The sequence below is a fragment of the Aquarana catesbeiana genome, linkage group LG07, assembly GCF_042186555.1.
Source record: "Aquarana catesbeiana isolate 2022-GZ linkage group LG07, ASM4218655v1, whole genome shotgun sequence".
Taxonomy (NCBI): domain Eukaryota; kingdom Metazoa; phylum Chordata; class Amphibia; order Anura; family Ranidae; genus Aquarana; species Aquarana catesbeiana.
The window spans coordinates 175,335,163-175,355,830 of record NC_133330.1 but is presented as its reverse complement, the minus strand read 5'-3'; positions in this window follow the sequence as shown (position 1 = coordinate 175,355,830).

Genomic DNA, 20,668 nt, shown 5'->3' with positions numbered 1-20,668 from the left:
GTGCAGCTGTAGTGCGAGAGCTTGTAGAGCATGCTGATCCTCTGTCTGCTCCAGCTGAGCCACTCTCCTCTCCAGCAGGGCTGATGCTGTTTCTCCAGTAGAGACCCTTTCCGCCAATGATTGTACCTCTACCTGGATAGCTTGAAAGTCTTTACGATGCATCACCTCCACGTGAATAATCAGCGTCTCCATATCAGTACGGGTAGGTAATGCCTGGAGGAGGGCTTTAAGGGCCTTGATTTCTCCCTCCACGGTAGGTAACAGTACACCAACTTGCTGTCTCTGCTCCTGTTTAGTCTGCTGTACGATAGAAGCACAGATAGTTTCTGTAGCCACTACAGGAGTTGACGCTGGTAAAGCAGCCATTACAGCTTCCAAATAGGAGGCAGACTGAGCCCCCATCGTACGGTTCTGTAGGCTGGCGGATCTCGTCACAAAGGGGTATGGGGGAAGGGTTGGGGGGAATGGGGATGCGCGAGTAATCACCTGTATCTGGTCATGAAGTTAAATGGCTGATACTAAACCCTGTACCAATTAAGGTACTGTTGCTGTAACCATATACATGTATAAACACCAAAAAAGGAAAGGGGGGAAAAAAGGGTATGGTAAAACAGCCTGTTTAGAGACGGGCCCTGAAAGGGGTTACTTAATGCAACAGAATCATCAGGGATACAATTAATTAAAAAGCATTACAGTTTATTCAATTATAAAACATAAGGTGCATATTATTAATGGTATTGCAAAAATTATTGCCAGTAGCTACAAATCTAGCGGACACAGACAGACAAACAAAACGTACATATAACAATAATCCTGCTAGCCTAATCCGAGCAATTGTCTCAGTCCCTCATGACACTTAGCCAATTGGACATAGTGGGGCCATTCACAAAAAGGTGGTGCTAGGTGGGGATAAGGTGTGAATTTGGGGGGATCAGATAAGGGCTGAGACAATTGGAGAATAGAGAGAAATTAGAGGAAAGAGTGCTGGTGCCGTCCTATTTCCTAAATCCCAAATCTGGTAATGCCGTTATATGGAGAACCAGATCATTAAGGCAATATCAATGGGTGCATAAGTAAACTCTTATCCCTTTAATGAGGCAAACAGCAGTCCTGTGCCTCACACAGAATGTGTATGTGGTGATTTTCAATCTGGAAATTGTTATCAGATGATGGTAATAGGGCAGTCCTGAGGTAACAAGATCTATAATTGATCCAGTATCCAGATAAAGGGTTAACAGTCCTAGTATTGAACGGCCATTCAAAACTAAAAAGCAGGATTCCAACAATGGGTCTGGTGACCTGATACACAGTTAGAGATATTGGCACAGTGGTGTATGATAGCAGTGATATCAATACGTTACCGAGCCGTCCTCAAGTTGCTTCCCAGTAGTCAGTGCTGCTATCATAGTTCATATAGCTCTTTCGCACTCATGTGCTGGCCTGCTGCATTAGAAATGAGGATGACATCTTGTGCCGTCACCTTGATGGATCCACTGACACCAGTTGGTTATCCATAGTCCGGTTCACTCGCAGCGCCGATCCATGCGGCTAATCAAAAGCTCAAAAGCTAATCAAGAAGCTCCGGTCCTCTCCTCTCATATGTTGGCTCATCAGAGCCTCCAACTCCCTCGGACAGGCTGCGTAGTGACGTCAACGCGTTTTGCCGTGACACAATGACGTAGCTTCTTCTCCGACGTTCATTGGTTGGGCCGCCTCACTCCCTTCTTATAGTATACTTGCTGGAGGTGGCCGCCAATGAGGTTGTAGTAAGTCGAAGGGATAAAGTCCTGTTCATAGAAAAGTCAGCTGTCCGCTTAACCCATTACTGGGTTGTTTTTTCACAAACATTTAGATGATTTGGCTATCAATGGCATAAAAACTGTTCATCCTCATAGGTCAACTGTGTAGTTTTTCTAGGGGCTTCTGTGGGTGAAAAGTAGTGAAAGGATAGACGGCAGAACATTGAATAGAGGAAAAGGAAAAATAAAGTGAAGTTTTATTTTTTATTTTTTATTTTTTAATTTTTTAATTTTTTAATTTTTTAGTTTTTTAGTGTTTTTTAGTGTTTTTTAGATAGCAGGAACAAACACTAGGACATCGATTGTCACCCCTTAAATCTTAGGGGGACACTTCGGTTGCCCAAGACAATTTGTAGACACCAAACACATACATTTTATGCACTTATCATATAGTGTGGAAAAACAGTGCTAGCCAATGGACGGTTTCCTTAATACAGGCAGTTCATACTGAGTGCATAAAGGACACCATGGCCAATGAGCTGCAGCTTGATAGTTGCTGTGGGATTTGTCTAAGGACATGTTTTTTGCTTATGTCCTATCCAACTAAGCCCTAGGACTAGGTGGAGGTCTTAATGCCCCACACTGCAGACGTTTGGGATCTGCACATAGGGGGTCACTTCAAGTTTCCAAGAATGCCTGTAAATTCAGTTCAGTGTTCAACCCCACCGATATTAAAGACCTCAGTTTATATACCCACCACTTCTCTTTTTGGAGGAGTATGTGATCATAATCACCTCGTCTAGGGGGTAATTTTAAAGCATAGATCCCCTTTACTGTGAGTCCGTCAGTACTACCTCCATGACACAAGAAGAAGTGTTTGGCTAGAGGTTTCTCAGGGATCTCTCCCTTGGCAGTGATTTCTCTTAGATGCTCCCCTATTCGTTTCTTTAGTGGCCTTTTGGTTTTCCCTACATAAATCTTAGGGCAGAGACAGATGATTACATAAATCACTCGTGATGTATTGCAATTGATAAGGTCATGAATCTCAAAGGTCTTCGTACCCAGAGCATCGGTGAAAATAGAGGTTCTATGTACGTAAGGGCATATCTGACATCTATTACAAGGGAACATTCCCAGGGAGCGGGGGTACTCCGACAGCCAGGTGGAACTTGGTTCTTTGACAAATTCTGATTTAATCAACATGTTCCCCAGGCTGCGAGCTCTGCTGGCAACTAGCTTTGGGGAGGGGCTGACCTGGCAGATCTTGTCCCTGGAAAGTAGCTCTGTATCTCTGGCTGAAGAGTGGCTGCTGCTGTGCTCTTCTCTTTTTCCTTTCCCCTTCTTGCGGTACTCATACCGGGAGGGCTGTAATTTTACCGGCTAGTTTGCTAGTTTGCTGGAGGACATCAGGAGCTCTGATAGCACAGGTCCTCACTCCTCATTCATTTCCTGACCACGCCCCACCGAAATTTTTTTGTAATAGGAGAAGGTAAATCCATCTGGACCTGGGGCAGTGGATGTTTTCAGGGATTTGATAATGTTATCGAATTCAAGATCCGTACAAGGTTCGTTAAGAGAGGCTATTTGTTGGCTAGATAGTGAATGGAGTGGTAGACCATCCAACCAATTAACTGAGGGTGTTGAGGGGTGGGTTTGTGGTCCTGAGAGGAGATTTTTATAAAAGTATGAGAATATATCAAGAACCTTGTGTGGGTGAGTAACCAAATTACCTCTCTGATCCCTTAATTTGTAAACACGGGGTGGTTTATGACCTTGGTTTAGTTTCCTCACAAACATTGCGGAAGTGGAGTTACTATGTAGGATGAATTTAGCTTTGGAAAATCTAAGGGTTTTTTTCTATGTCTGTTGATAAGATTGAGTCTAACTCTTGGCGTTTAATTTGGATTTGATGAGTGAGGTCTTGGGATGGGGAATGATTGATTTTGTTGTATAGGTTATCCAGGTCTTTAGTAAGGCATTTAATATTTGACAGTCTGGCTTTGTTTTTGGTAGAAGCGATGTTAATTAAGTGTCCCCTCAAAACTGCTTTATGAGCTGACCAGAGAGAGGAGGGAAGTATATCTTCGGTTGTATTATGTGAGAAGTATTCAATATGTGAGGTAATCTGTTGTATGGTAGGGAGGTCTGTTAACAGTGGGTCATTTAACTGCTTGCTGCCCGTCCACCCTTTAAATGAGGGGGGCACGCAGCACGGCAATCGCGGCCGCGCCGTGTTGCTAGGACACGGCGCGACCCTGATCTGTGTAAAGAGCCATCCGCGGCTCTTTAACCATGTGATCGGCTGTGTCCAATCACAGCCGGTCACATGTAAACAAGGAGATGCCGGTAATCGGCTCTCCTCTCCTCATACTGACAGAGTGTGAGGAGAGGAGAGCCGATCAGCGGCATCTCCTCACAGGGGGACATCTAGGGATGTAATCAGGGCACTGATCATCAGTGCCCTGATTACAATATAGCCATGCAGTGTCACAAAACAGTGCCCACCAATGCCAGAATATAGTGCCCACCAGTGGCAGCAATCAGTGCCCACCACTGTCCACAAGTGCCACCAATTAGTGCCCATTAGGGATGCCAGTCAGGGCTGGCAATAAGTGTGGCCTATCAGTGCTACCCATCAATGTCCATCACTGCTGTTGATCAATGCCCATCAGTGTCGCCCATCAGTGCCACCCATCAATGCCCATCAGTGCCGATCTGTACTGCCTATCCGTGTCACCTATCCATGCCACCTATCCATGCCCACCAGTGCTGCCTATCAGTGCCCACCAGTGCCACCTATTCGTGCCCATCAGTGCCAGCCAACAGTGTCCATCAGTGCCGCCTATCGTGCTCATCAGTGCCACATATCAGTGCCACCTATCAGTGCCCATAAGTGTGGCATATTAGTGCCTCCTCATCAGTGCCCATAAGTGCCACCTCATCAATGCCCACCAGTTCAGCCTATCAGTGCTTATCAGTGCCGCCTCATAAGCGCACATCAGTGAAGGCAAAAAATTACTTAGTTACAAAATTTACTGATAGAAAAAAGTAAAAAAATGTTTTTTTCAAAATGTTTGGTCTTTTTTTTGTAAAAAATAACAAACCCAGCAGTGATTAAATACCACCAAAAGAAAGCTCTATTTGTGTGAAGAGAATTATAAAAATGGTGTTTGGGTACAGTGTAGCATGTCTGCGCAATTGTCATTCAAAGTGCAACAGCGCTGAAAGCTGAAAAATGGCCTGAGCAGGAAGGGGGTGTAAGTGCCTGGTAGGCAAGTGGTTAAGCACCAGCTAAAAGGAGTAGGGGCTAAACCTATGTATGAGGTGTGAAAGGAAATGATATGATGGTCAGATCATAGGCAGGTGTGGATGTGTGCTTTGGAGGAGTTGGCTATTAATACTGGGGTGCTGAAAATGTAATCCAAACAGGCATAACAATCATGTGGAAAAGAGTAGTGTGTGTAAGCTTTCACCCCAATATTGTGAGCTCTCCATGAATCAATCAATTGAAATTTGTTAAGAGAGCGATTGATTGATTTTGAGAAAGGTTTTGAAGAAGGGGCTATTCTGCTTCTATCCAGAGCAGGTTGTGCCGCCAAGTTAAAATCACCACCCAAAATTATGTGTGTGGAGTTGTGGCGATCTAGAATTTCAAAGAATCTAGAAAAAAAGTGGATTGTGACTCATTCAGGGCGTATATTCAGGAGATTGTTAGTGATCTACCGTTTAGTGAACCTTTTATAATTATAAAGTGGCTGTTAGCATCCTTATATATTTTTTGTATATCAAGAATAATAGAGTTGCGAATAAAGATTGCTCCACCATGGGACTTGTTGGAAAAACGGAAAATTGTATACTCACCTTTCCGTAATTTTCCTTTCCTGTCGCATCTCATGGCAGCATACACCTATGGGGTTGTGGCTCCGCCCCCGCAACCTGATAGGACCGCGTAGCTATTAAAGTCTGAGAGAGCCCCTGCCCCAGCATTCTCCGTGTATATATACCTCACCTCAGATGGGTGGGCATTTGTATGCTGCCATGAGATGCGACAGGAAAGGAAAATTACGGAAAGGTGAGTATACAATTTTCCGTTTTCCTGTCGCATCATGGCAGCATACACCTATGGGGAATAACTCGCAAACTGGGTGGGTATGAGCAAAAGATAAGTTTTTTTTATTTAGAAGGTATTGAGGAGTTAGCCTGAATAATTGCTCTCCCAAATTCTACCGTGGACAATCTAGCGGAGTCCACTTTATAATGAGAGATAAAAGTGGTTTTCGAAGACCAAGTGGCTGCTTTGCAGATGGTTTCGGCTGATACCCTGCAGTAGGCCGCCCAGGAGGTCGCCATTGCCCTTGTGGAGTGTGCCCTTAAGCCCTCAGGTACTCGTGCATTGTTAGATGCGTAAGCTCTCTTAATGATCTTCACCAACCATGCTGCGATGGTGCGAGAGGTTGCTGCTTGTCCTCTTCTAAACCCATGAGGAATGACCAGTAGGTCCTCTGTCTTCCTTAAATTTCTGGTTGCCAGGAGGTAGGCCTGGATATTCGACTTTATGTCAAGCGGATGTGGATCACCCTGTTCTGTGGATAGGGTGGGGAGACATAGTTCTTGGTTAAAGTGGAAAGATGATGACACTTTCGGGATGAAGCGATCCGATGGTTTTAAGACTACTTTGTCTGGATAGAACATCAAGTATGGTTCCTTAGCCTGTAAGGCCTGAATTTCCGATACCCTTTTAGCTGATGTAATTGCTATTAGGAAAGTGACTTTGAGAGTTAGGTCCCACAGGGAAACATTCTCTAACGGAAAAAATGGCTCATGGGATAAGGCTTCCAACACTACTGAAAGATCCCATGTCGGGAAGGAAGGTTTCCTAGGTGGTCTCAGCTTTAGGCAAGCCTTCTGAAATTGGATGATGAGAGGTTCTTGAGCCCATTTCACTCCTGTCATAGCGGATAGGGCTGATACATGTACCTTCAGGGTACTAGACCTAAGACCTTTATCTAGACCTAACTGGAGAAACTCGAGGATCTGAGGAACTGATGGAGATGCCGGGTTCCAGGATTGCTGTTGTGCGACTAAGAGAAAACTCTCCCAGACCCTTTTATAGGTTTTATTGGTCGTGGATTTTCTGGCCTGGAGGAGAGTGTTTATCACTTTCTGGGAGCAACCTTGGACTAAGAACCTAGTCCTTTCAATCTCCATGCTGTTAGATGCAGCCTCTCCGGAAATGGGTGAAGGAGTTGCCCCTGCGACAGTATATCCGCTGTCATTGGGAGTGTCAGTGGTTCTGCTGTGCTCAATTGGAGGAGCGTCGTAAATCATGGTCGTCTCGGCCAAAATGGGAGGACTGCTAGCACTGTGGCTTTCGACCTCTTGAGTCTGAGTAAGAATCTCGGAATGAGTGGTGTTGGCGGAAATATGTACCCCAAACGGAAGTTCCAGTCGTGCTGTAGGCAATCCGTGCCTTCTGCCGATGGGAAAGGAATTCTGGCTAGATATCTCTGGCATTTCGTGTTGACCGGTGTTGCCTCCAGGTCTATATCCGGTATCCCCCAGGTCTGGGTTATGAGGGTAAAGGCTTGGTGACTTAAGGCCCACTCGTTGTTTGATACAAAGGTCCGACTTAGGGAGTCGGCTAGTTGATTTTGGACTCCTGGGACATACGCTGCCGTTAATCCCGACAGGTTCAGCTGTGCCCACTCGAAGACTGGACGGACTTCCCGCATCATGGAGCGACTCCTGGTGCCCCCCTGCCTGTTGATATAGGCAACTGCCACTCTGTTGTCCAATTTTAGCAGGACCTCTTTCCCCCTGAGGAGGGGGCTGAAGGCTAACAGAGCTTGGAAAGCTGCTTTCATCTCCAATATATTTGAAACCACGTTCTGTGTTCTGAATGTCCAAAGGCCCTGGACTGCGTGATGGCGGTAGTGTGCCCCCCAGCCCTTCAGGCTGGCGTCTGAAGTGATTATTTCCTGAGGAAGAGGGACTATATGCCTGCATCTCTTCAGATTGTTCAATCTGGTCCACCACCAGAGTGATTGTTTTATTTCTTTCTGGACTACGATCGGCTGAGACAATGATACCCCGTTCCATTGTTTTAACAATGATGCTTGCAGAGGTCTGGTGTTCCATTGGGCCCATTGTACCATTGGGATGGTTGCTGAGAATGACCCCAGTATGCTGAGGTACTCTCGGGCTGGTAGTGTGGTAGAGGCTAATAACTTTCTTGCCTTCTGAATGAGGCTGGGAATTTTTTCCTGCGGAAGTTCCACCGTATTGAGACGGGTGTCTAGTTCCGCCCCCAGGAATATCATTCTCTGAGTGGGCTGCAGATTGCTTTTCCCCCAGTTTATGATCCAGCCGAAGTTTTGTAGGGTGGTAATCAGAATGGATCGATGCAGTAGAAGGGAATCCTGATTGTCTGCTAGCAAAAGGATGTCGTCCAGGTAATGATGGACCCTCAATCCTTGTTCTCTTAGTAAGGCTATTACTGGCAGTAAGATTTTTGTGAATGTCCTTGGAGCGGTGGAGATCCCGAACGGGAGGCTTCGGAATTGAAAATGATGTAGACCTACCGCAAAGCGGAGAAATTTTTGGAATGAGATGTGAATGGGGACGTGCAGATAGGCGTCTTGTAAATCGACGGAAAGCATCCAATCCCCGATATTCATGGCCCGAAGAATTGACTGGAGGCTCTCCATTTTGAATGTCTCGACTAAGATTGAGCGATTGAGATTCTTTAGATCTAAGACAGGGCGTAGATCCCCCGATTTCTTCTTCACCAGAAACAACGGGGAGTAGAATCCCGTTGACCTTTGGGATATTGGAACTTCCACTATGGCTTCCTTTTGTAACAGGTCTTGGACGTACTTTGTCAGTAGCATCCTTTTTTCCCGAGATGCAGGTAATCTGGTTACAGAGAATTGGTCTCTTGGAGCCCGTGTCTTGAATTTCCATTTGTGGCCGAACTGGACAGTGTCTATCGTCCATGGGTCCTTTATTGTATCCGCCCAGACCTGCTTGAAACTCATGAGTCTGGCCCCCACTAAAGCTGGTTGGGCGGACGCACCTTCAAAAAGACTTTTGTTCCCCTGACGCAGGGGTCTTAGACTTTTGGAGCTTGAGGAATGATGACTGGGGATTCTTCCAGTTCCTCCTATACTCTTTTCCGGGCCTGTAGGATCTTGCCTCTCTGTATTTATCTGGCAGATTTATTCTAGAAACCGGTGGTCTCTGCTGCCTGGGCCTCCTATCTGAAGGGATGAGTCCCGATTTTCCCCCCGTGACTTTAGAAATAGCCACGTCCAGTTTTTTTCCAAAAAGGTTTACGCCATCAAAGGGTATTTTGCACCAGTTGGATTTTGAGGAGGGATCTGCCGACCAGGGTTTTAACCAGAGCGCCCTTCTGGCCATTACTGAGCTTAACATTGCTCTTGAAGTGGTTTTAATTATATCCACAGAGGCTTCTGCGACAAAGTCGCCTGCAAGACTAAGTTCTTGGAGTGCTGAGATAACTTTCTCCTGCTCTATTCCTTCCGATACCAGCTTCTCGGCCATCGTGGACCAGCTTGAGATAGCCTTACCGACGGCAGCCAATGCTATTGCTGGCCTGCAAGCGCCACCTGCCGAGAGGTAGGTTCTCTTAAGATCCAGATCGATCTTTCTATCCAGGACGTCTTTGAATGTGACTGCATCCTCTATTGGAAGTGTTACGTGCCTGGCGAGGCGCATTAGGGAGGAGTCGACCACTGGAGGAGATATTAGTGGGTTGACATTAGGCTCTTTAAGTGGATAGAGTTTTGATAATCTGTTGCTGAGGCCAGTTTTTTTCTCTGGCTTTTGCCACTCATCCTTAATTAGATCCTCAAGTTCCTCAATGAACGGGAAGTTCTCTGGGTCTTTTTTAAGATTTGGAAAGTATTTCCTCACTTTTTGAGGAGTTTCTTTTCCTTCCACCCAGTCGATCGCCTCTTTTACTGACTTCACGAATGGGTCGATCAATGAGAAGTCGAAGCCGGTGGATGCCTCTAGATCATCAGTGTCAGGGAGAGGGTCTGACGTCTTTGATGATGATGGGGCAGTGGATGAGGTACTTTGTATAGGTCTGCTGGCTTCTGGCTCTGCGACTTGTGGTGATGGATCAATTGGTTCTCTTGCCTCTGTTTCTCTGTCTTTAGTTGCCTCAATGAAGCATGTGCGACAGGCCAGTTTGTCTGGAAGTGCTGTAGCACCGCAAATCCAGCAGGAGTTCTCGGGTGGACGGGAAGGCTGGGTGACAGGAGATTTCCTGCGCGCAGGGGATTTTTTGTGGTGGGAGCGACTATGCCTTGATCTTGATCGGCTTCTCCTGCGACTTGATCTGCTCCTCCTGCGACTTGAGCGGCTTCTGCGATTTGAGCGACTTCTGCCGCGCTCTGAGCGACTCTGCCTGTGGCTTGAGCGGCTCCTTCTTGAAGGCTCCCCTCGTCTTGAATGTGACGATCTGGAAGACCTGGTGGGGCTGTTCAATTTAAACAGCATTAGTGAGGGCTCTCTTTTTCCTTCTCTTCATACTTACCCATCATCCCCTCTTACCTAGTAGGCTGGCGATGGTCTACCTGGGCAACGGTCTCCATGAAAGGTGATGAATCAACCTATAATTATATAGGTGGCTTAGCATGCATGGGATAGCAGATAGTAAACAAGCAAAGAAAAAAGCCATCATAGATCTTACCTGGGTGTGGAGATAGCAAGAGAGAGACAGGGTAGATTAGCAAAAGAAATCCGGCCAAAATTCCCCCTTACAGGCTCAGGAGAGAAGAGACAAGAAAATGCTGACATTACAGCATTTTTAAACTTGCCGCCGTCCCGGGGTGATGACGTCACGCTCGAGCATGCTCAGATGCGCTCTGAGGCCTCCGACGCCATTTTGGAAGCTGGAAAGTGGGATGTCCTGACAAGCTGGAGCTATGGAGACAGACAGGAGGGGAAGTTACCCGCAGGTGCACAGAAAGGAGCTGGAGACCGCTGCGATCCATAAACCTGTTTAAGGTTTGTAATGTATTGTAACATACCCCTGAGACCATCAGAGTGGGGTTCCTTCCATTGAGCTCATTTAGAGGCTGTACAGGATAGGACTTCCACCCAGGAGAGGCTAGAACCTGGCTGGGGCGAATGTTTTAGGTAAGGGATGCATGTTTTCGGTCCTTGACAGGTGAGGAAAAAAAGGAGAATGCTGGGGCAGGGGCTCTCTCAGACTTTAATAGCTACGCGGTCCTATCAGGTTGCGGGGGCGGAGCCACAACCCCATAGGTGTATGCTGCCATGATGCGACGGGAAAGGTAGTATAGTGGAACTGGCTCTTGTCAAAATATTGTGGGTGGTTTAGTAGTTGAAAAGTGGGCCTCTTGTAATAGTATTATGTCCGCACCCAATCTTTTATAATGTCTAAAAGCTTTTTTCCGTTTATTTGGGGAATTAAATCCTTGAACATTGTGAGCAAAAATCCCAAGACCCATTAAATTACCAGCTAGATTCAGTAAATGTAGTCTGGAAAAGAGTAATGCCCCATACACACGGTCAGATTTTCCGATTGAAAATGTCCAATCGGAGCGTGTTGTCAGACATTCCGACCGTGTGTGGGCTCCATCGGACATTTTCCATCGGATTTTCCGACACACAAAGTTTGAGAGCAGGCTATAAAATTTTCGCAGAAGCCTCCTGAATGAGCCTGAGTGCAGAATCCTGAACGTGACTACCCCTTCCTGGGTCTCTTGTATAGAAGGCGGAGGGGAGGAACCTGCGATTCGGTCATGCTGCGACTGGTCCCAGGCTTCTCCTGGCTGACACTTAGCCCCGCCTCCTCCTGGCTGCCACATTCCACAGCCTCCTCCTGTGTATGAAAAAGGGACATAGTTTTAGTATTTTAGTCATCAATCACACACAATTTTCACCTCCTGACTGTTGCAAATTGAATGTGAACAAATATAACAGAGTATCATTCTGAGCCCAGCATTTTTCATTCTTGTCCCAATTTTGGATGCCCACTACTGTCTATTGATATGTCAAACACTTTATTCAATCAGCAATTAGTGATCAATAATAACATCTAGTAAAGATCATTTCTTTATTGACCAGAAATCTGTAGAAGAATGCTATACCTGACTCCAGCTGGGCTCCTCCACTTCTTCCTGGCTGGAAGGCCCAGGTTGGACATCGGAAGCCTCAGCTGGGGTGGAAGGAAGAGTGGAAGGAAGAGTGGAGAGGGATTCCCTGACTTCAGTGTGGTCTGACAGAAATCGCAGTCTCTCATAGTACCACAGCCTGGGGACATAAATGTCATCTGCTGCAGCTCCGGACCTCTGGGAATCCGTGACCTTCTTGCGCTCCCTAAGATAAGTGCTCCTCAGGCCACCAATTTTGGCTTTTAAATAGGGGATGGTTGCTGTGGGGACCACCGGCTTCACCAACTCCAACAGTGTCTCCAGCGCTGCCTGCCTCTTTTGTTTATGATTATAATGGGGATGTCTCACCTGCCACAGACAGGGCAGCTCCCTGTACTTGCTTATGAACAGGGGAGGAAATTGTGGTCGTTGAAGCCATCCATTTTCTCTGCAAGACACAACACAAGAAAAACCCTAAGGTCAGGCCAAACTCTCCAAATCTTGTTACAATATAGGCTTCAATTTCGAAGCAGTAAAGGCCCAGGTTTAGATCTTACCTTCGTTATCACGATCGGCACCTCCGATGCTCCTTCCTCTGCTCACAGATCGTACATAATACGCACGCGTGTTACGCTTTATACATACTACGCATGCGTGTAACTCCGCCCGCCCCTGATGTTCTTTCTAGTCTATTCCCCGCCCCATTTCATTCTGCGCAGTGGGGGAGAGCACATGGTGGATACACAGCAGGTGCGTGCTAATTACAGCAACGAGGAGGAGGAGGAGGAGGAAAGCCCGGATCCGGAGACGTCCCGATCCAGAAGGAGAAGATTTAAGGCATCAAATATGTCCTTTGGGGAGATGTTGGAGATGGTCGACATCCTGAAGAAGGCCGACTATGACGGGAAGTATGGACCTTACCCCAACCCCAATGTCCGAAAGGCCAAGATCATGGCGAAAGTGGTCAAAAGTCTACATCGGAATTTCGGGGTATGACGATCGAAAGATCAGCTCAGGAAGCGGTGGTCGGACCTAAAATTACTAGAACATGAGCAGTACAGAAAGATCCAGAGAGTGCTGCAAAAAAGTAAGTAGTTGTCCTGTGTTCCTATTCTTTTTATGTTTATTATGTTCGTGCTGCTCCATATGCTTTTCTTAAAAATGTACATTTTAAAATGGCAACTTTCATGTTCATGGGCACATTATTCATTCGTATCAAGCATTTTTCTTTCGGCCTATAAAACACCAATGTTTTGGCCATATGCATTTGACCACATTTTTGATGCCCTACTTGTATGAAACTAATTTGGTTGTGTAGATGGCTTTGTAACTAGAATGAAATGCAAACTAGATTCTGTGTAAGGAGAGGACACTGAGCAGCTGTTTTCACATCTGGGCACTGGAGCACTAGTGTGGGACCCCAGAACACCATTTTTATTAGGGGGCCACACAGGTGCTCCAGTGTATACTATAGGGGGGTCTCCATCTGTGAAGCTTGTACCAAACAGGTAAAGTATTACAGCTTGACAAAGGACACTGAAAATGCTACATTTTTGAACTCGGCCAAAATAGACAATTGTACCCCACTTCCAAGCGATGTTTCCTATTTATAGTTCTGCCATCAAATATCTGTGTGCTAAGTATACCATTTTTGTTTTACATAGGGGAGAAAAGACTCGGAGGACACCCCTCATCCGATGAGAACAGAGACCCCCCACCTCGGGAAGAAGGGGAAATACCGCCAACCCAAGCTGAGCAGGAGGAAGAAGAAGGTGTGGTGGAAATTGTCAACACAACAGGTCAGTGTCTGCGACCACAGGTTCAGGTAAGAGATGGATGCCGGCATATTTTTGATACCTGTTTTTGTTTGGTTTCTCTCTTTTTAGGTGATCGTGATGTTGTGGATCCAGATCCTTTCACATCAGAAAGTGCACAGATCCTGATTGGGGAGATCGTGGGGTGTAATTTAGAATTGGAAAACCTCAAGAAAAACATCAATGATGTTATTCAAAAAAATAAAAACATCATTGATGTTTTGGGGCGAGTTTAAAACCCCCCCAAATCCCTTTTTTTTTGTTGTGTGCTACAATCTTAAAAATGTTTTACCGATTTTTAGAAAAGCCAAATTTGGAGGATGCACACAGTGTGCCAACATGTGCTATCTGCCATCACGGGAGATCAATGGACGCGTTTTGGGGGTGCAACCCCTTCCTCAATAAAAAACTAGCTGAGAAGAAGGGGTGACTTCACCCCATCTGAACACAATATCAAACACAGTTCCTAACTACTCATGTCTGATATTGCCTTCAAGTTCTACCAAATGTGAACTTTGTAAGTTCAAGATTTGTGTCTTTCTTGTTGGTTTTACACATGCCTGTTTTATCTTAAATGGACATTTCTATTTTTGATAATGCCACCCCAAAAATTGTTATACAACAAACATGTTGGTTTGTTTTAAAAACCTTTTCTAAATGCACATGTGATTGTGCAGGTATTAAAAAGATTGTCAAGAATGTGTGGATTATTGTCTCAACACTACAACACTTTTGTGGTGATATAATTGCTGCTTTCTGTGAAAATGGGGCTTATTTCCTAAGGGCAAATCATCTTTGCACTACAAGTGCAGTTTCAGTGCAGTTTCAAGTGCACTTGTAGTGCAAAGTGTCTTTGCCTTTAGTAAATAACACCCAACAGTGCTTTGTATAAGGTTACACAATCACGCCATTTTCCGGACTACCCACATTTCTGTCAGGATCAGCTAAAACAAACACAAGCATTAAATGTCACCAAAGATTTTTTGGTTTTTGGTTTTTATTTGATAAAGGCTTCACAAATTGTCTGGCATATTGATGGCCCCCCTACCCGCAAAGAACTCAAGGTATCTTAACCGGACATCACGGGCACTCAGGGAGGACAAGCCAGGACAGCCACTTTCAAGCGCCGTCAGTATTGTTTCATTTAGAATTCCGGCCTCAGGCCCAACTGAGCCAGCATAGTTGGCAGAATGTTGCCGTAAAAAGTTATGTAGAACACAGCATGCCAGGATTATATGATTAAGTTTATACTCCGCCATATGGATGGGTGTCAGAAATAGGCGGAACCGGCTGGCCATGATTCCAAATGTGTTCTCCACCACTCTTCTGGCTCTGGCCAGCTGGTAATTAAAAACCCTCTGTTCTGGGGTGAGAGTCCTCATCGGGAATGGCCGCATAAGATGGTCTCCCAGTGCAAAGGCTTCATCCGCAACGAAGACGAATGGGAGTCCTTCCACATTGTCTTCTGGAGGTGGCAATTCCAAGCTGCCATTCTGGAGACGCCTGTAAAACTCCGTCTGGGCGATGACTCCACCATCGGACATATGGCCATTCTTCCCCATGTCCACATACAGAAACTCGTAATTAGCCGACACCACCACCAACATCACAATACTATTGAACCCCTTGTAATTATAATAGTACGACCCCGAGTTGGGGGGTGGGACGATGTGGACGTGTTTCCCATCGATTGCCCCTCCGCAGTTAGGAAAGTCCCACCGCTGGGCAAAGTGGGAGGCCACAGTCTGCCATTCCTGCGGCGTTGAAGGAAACTGTTGAGGAAAACAAAACAAACTTAGTATTTTTGCACATAAACATGGAAAGCAGATTAGACACAAACATTCTTGTCCAACATCCAGATAACATTTATTATTACAACACCAAAGTATAAGGTACACCTATCATATTCCCCCTCCCACTCCCTCCCATGGGCCATTTCTAACATTATAGGGGGGGAATTTTTGGACAGGTAACCCTCTTCACTTCATTGAGAGATGAATGCCTAAATACAGGGTATTACTTGGAACAGCCCCTCCTTAGTTACACTATTGGCAGCCCACTGGACAGGTAAGAAGTGTCATAATACAAAGATATAAATACACACTGTACACATTTGAGCACATTTGGACATTCTGCTATTAGCTATCAAGATAATAATAAGATACAAAAACTTTAAACAGTACCATTTGAAAGTATACAGGCAGGCCCTTGTACTACATGCTTTGGGGAATTCATCCATACATCTGACCACAAAAGAAGTGGGTATAGTGTGTATGGGTTTGGCAAAGTCAGCAGATAGATGATTGAGGATAGATAGAGAATTGGGATCAGCTGACTTAGCAGTTGGGGGGAGGGTGGGTTAATAAAAATGATTTGGGGACACTACAAAAAAAAGCCTCTGGCACTCTGCCTGAATTTAAAGCACCAATCACATTTCAAAAAATTTTAGGGGGTGTTTGGGGTAAAACACTACTATGGAGCTGATAAAATACATTGTTAAGTGACTACATGAGGTGAATATAGGGGCAGGAGAGCATGCTGGGGAGGTAAGTGAAGGCAAATATGTATGAAGGACAAAAAAAATAATGACATAAAAATCCAGCATGCATGAGAACAAAGGGGACATTCACAGCATATTACAATCATGGTAATTAGGGAATGAGGAAAGAAATACATTACATTAGCAAACATTATATACAATAAAATGTGATATTAAAGGATAAAAATCTTACCTTCATATACTCCTTCTGCAGGACCTGTATGATGGCAGAACAGGTCTCTGGGATAATGATCCCCAGAGCCTGGGGGGAGATGCTTCTCCCTGTGGCCAAGTACCGCAGGGTAGCGACTAGCCTCTGCTCCGGAGTGATGGCTTGCCTCATGCAGGTATCCTGCCTGCTGATATATGGGGTCGGCAAGGCCAGCAGATGGTGAAATACAGGGTCCGTCATCCTGAGAAAGTTCCTGAAATCATCAGGATTATTCTCACGGATCTCACGGAGCAAAAGCATGTGACAGAACTGGTCACGCTAAAGCAACCAATTCTTGGTCCATGAACTCCTCCCCACCCTGTTCATGGACTGGACTTGTGTCAAGGTCAGGACCCCAACACCAAGCCCCCACACAGCACGAACTCTACGAGGAGTACATATACACAACATGGCTAGAAAATGGTCGGCTGCTCAGAACGAAGTAACAGAACGCACTGAAGAACAGCAAGGCCTGTGAAGAGTGACCTGAAAAACAGTAACGAATGAACACGAACACAATGACAAGTCAATTGTACTCGCTGCATGCACTGAAGACCAGAAACAAACCCACAAGCACAAACTGAACCGCAGAAAAGGATCTGAAAGCCACGAGTCTGAAAAAGCGCGAATTGTCTCTCACCAAACTTTTACTAACACGAGATTAGCAAAAGGAGCCCAAAGGGTGCCGTGCTTGGTTCTGAACTGGCCTTTTCTAGTCTCGTTGGACATAGTTGACGTCACTGCGTTGTTGGCGATTGGAAATTCCGACAACTTTGTGCGACCGTGTGTACGCAAAACAAGTTTGAGCCAACATCCGTCGGAAAAAATCCTAGGATTTTGTTGTCGGAATGTCCGATCAATGTCCAACCATGTGTACGGGGCATTCAAATATATATTTCCTGACTAGTATGCTTTATGTAGTATAGGATACTCTTGAAGACAGTTCCATCACTACAAGAAGTCCCGATGTGCATTAGTGTAACACACTGTACCAGTAAACTGCAGTGTACCAAAAACTTGTAGTATTTTGAAGAGGAAGCCATCAAAATAGATCTGAGGATATATGTTGATGACCTGTGTCTTCTAATGAATAAAATGTGAAAAATATAGGCCAAAAGGGCAAAAAAAAATAAGAAAAAAGAAAAATAAGGGTGTCAAGTGACAACATGTGACTTGACCACATATAACAGATATGAGGACAAAAATGTTCTAAACCCACCATCCAAGCCTGAAGCGTTGTCCCTGATGTAAAGGGGCGGTACCAGACTTCGAGGGTGTGTAGGGGGACAAACCAGCAACGGCGGATATGCCAAGCTATATAAGAATCTGGAAGACAAAAAAATTATTTTGTGCATGTTAATATATCAATTCTGATCAACACTAATGCCGCGTACACACGGTCGGACTTTTCACCTACAAAAGTCCGACAGCCTGTCCGACATACTTCTGACGTACCTTCGGCGGACTTGCGGCAGACTTTCTTACGAACGGACTTGCACACACACGACCACACAAAAGTACGACAGCCTAGTACGCGGTGACGTACACCAAGTCCGACGAGACTATAAAACGGAAGTTCAATAGCCCGTACGACACCCTTTGGGCTCCTTCTGCTAATCTCGTGTTTATCTCGTGTTAGTAGAAGTTTGGTGAGAGACGATTCGCGCTTGTGAGACTCGTATTTTTCAGTTCGTTTTAACTGTTGTTCAGTCTGTGCTTGTGAGGTTTGTATCTGCTTTTCAGTGCGTTTGGTCAGTTGGCATTGAGAAATCTTTGTTTTATTGGCCGCTCGTTCCTGATTTTCAGGTCGTTCTTCACAGGCCTTGCTGTTCTTCAGTGCGTTCTGTTTAGTGCGTTCTGACCAGCCGACCGTTTTGAAGCCATGTTACCTGTACGTACTCGTCGTAGAGCTCGTGCATTGTATGTGCTTGGTGCTGTAGTTTATTCTTCAGCCCAAGACCAGTCCATGAACAGGGCGAGGAGGAGTTCATGGACCAAGAATTGGTTGCTTCAGCGTGACCAGTTCTGTCACATGCCTTTGCTCCGTGAGATCCGTGAGAATAATCCTGAGGATTTCAGGAACTTTCTCCGGATGACGGACCCCGTTTTTGACCGTTTGTTGGCTTTGCTGACCCCCTATATCAGCAGGCAGGATACCTGCATGAGGCAAGCCATCACTCTGGAGCAGAGGCTGGTCGCTACCTTGCGGTATTTGGCCACAGGGAGAAGCCTGCAGGACCTTAAGTTCTCGACAGGCATCTCCCCCCAGGCTCTGGGGATCATTATCCCAGAGACCTGTTCTGCCATCATACAGGTCCTGCAGAAGGACTATATTAAGGTAAGATATTTTTCTTTTATTAGCATCACATGTTCTTTTATGTAATCTTTGATAATGTAATGTATTTCTTGCTTCAAACACTACTTACCATCATTGCAATGTGTGAATGTCCCCTTTTTATCCTCACACATGCTGGAATTGTTTCCTGTTATTTTTTGTCATGCATGTATATTTTCCTTCAATAACCTTCCCAGCATGAAGTGATGGGAACATATCCACCTAGTCTACTCATTTTGAATGTATTTTGTTGGAGTGTATTTAGTGTGCTTATAATTAGCAATTATCTAGATTTCACAACCCCCCCACCCCCCCACCTAAACTCACTCCAAATAGTGTGCTGCTAATGAGCAATTATCTAGATTTCACAACCCCCCCACCCCCCCCCCCCACCTAAACTCACTCCAAATAGTGTGCTGCTAATGAGCAATTATCTAGATTTCACAACCCCCCCCACCCCCCCACCTAAACTCACTCCAAATAGTGTGCTGCTAATGAGCAATTATCTAGATTTCACAACCCCCCCACCCCCCACCTAAACTCACTCCAAATAGTGTGCTGCTAATGAGCAATTATCTAGATTTCACAACCCCCCCACCCCCACCCTCGTTAAAATTTGCTTGAATGTTCTGTGGTGTTGATTTGTCTAAAGCAAATATATGTTGCAGTTTGCAAAATGCATGTGCACTCTACAAGTGCATTTGTTCCAGTGCTTTAGTAAATGAGCAGAAGCTCTGCTGATTTCCATCATCAAATCATATGCAAGCCTCAAAGTGTTTTCATTAATTGCCCTTGCCTGTGATTGTGTACTCCTTGCAACATGAATGCCTTTTTACATTACCTCATTTACTGTAAGCTGGTTAGCAACTGCACCTGCAGAGTGCGACAACTGCAGTCTTGTAGCCTTTTTAGTCCCTAAATTCCTGCGTGTCCTAAAAGTAATTTTTTTTAGGGATTTCACAACCCCCTAAAATGTAATCAATGTTCCATCAGAGGGGGTGAGCAATCTGATAAGTGTGCCTTTCCATATTAGTTATTCCAGAAGAATTAAATTATTGAATGTTATACTGATGCTGGGGAATAATGTTTTTAATTGTCTAATTTTCTTGCAATGTTAGCTTCCAAATTAATTGATTTTGGTTTTCTTGTTTGATTCCCCAGTTTCCTTCAACGCCACAGGAATGGCAGACTGTGGCATCCCATTTTGCCAGCCGTTGGGACTTTCCCAATTGTGGAGGGGCTATAGATGGGAAACATGTCCACATTGTGCCACCACCCCATTCGGGGTCATATTATTTTAATTATAAGGGGTTCCACAGTATTGTTTTAATGGCGGTGGTGTCGGCACACTATGATTTTTTATATGTGGACGTGGGGAAGAATGGCCGGATGTCGGATGGAGGAGTATTTGCCCAGACGGAGTTCTGCCAGCGTCTCCAGAGTGGTGGCCTGGGATTGCCACCTGATGAGGATAACGTGGAAGGACTCCCCTTTGTCTTCATTGCCGATGAAGCCTTCGCTCTCAGCAAGCACCTCATGAGGCCATTCCCCCAAAGAACCCTCACCCCGGAGAGGAGGGTTTTTAATTACCGGCTGGCCAGAGCTAGAAGAGTGGTTGAGAATGCGTTTGGAATTCTGGCCAGCCGGTTCCGCCTGTTTCAAACAGCCATTAATTTGGCGGAATACAAACTTAATTTTATCATTTTATCGTGCTGCATTCTGCACAACTTTTTAAACAAGCATTCTACCAATTATATAGGCACAGTTGGGCCTGAGGCCGGACAAATAGAAGCCAACCTTACAGGCCTGGATACTGTCCGTACTGGCTTGGCCCCCCAAAGTGCCCGTCAAGTTAGACAGCAATATGTTAATTATTTTATGG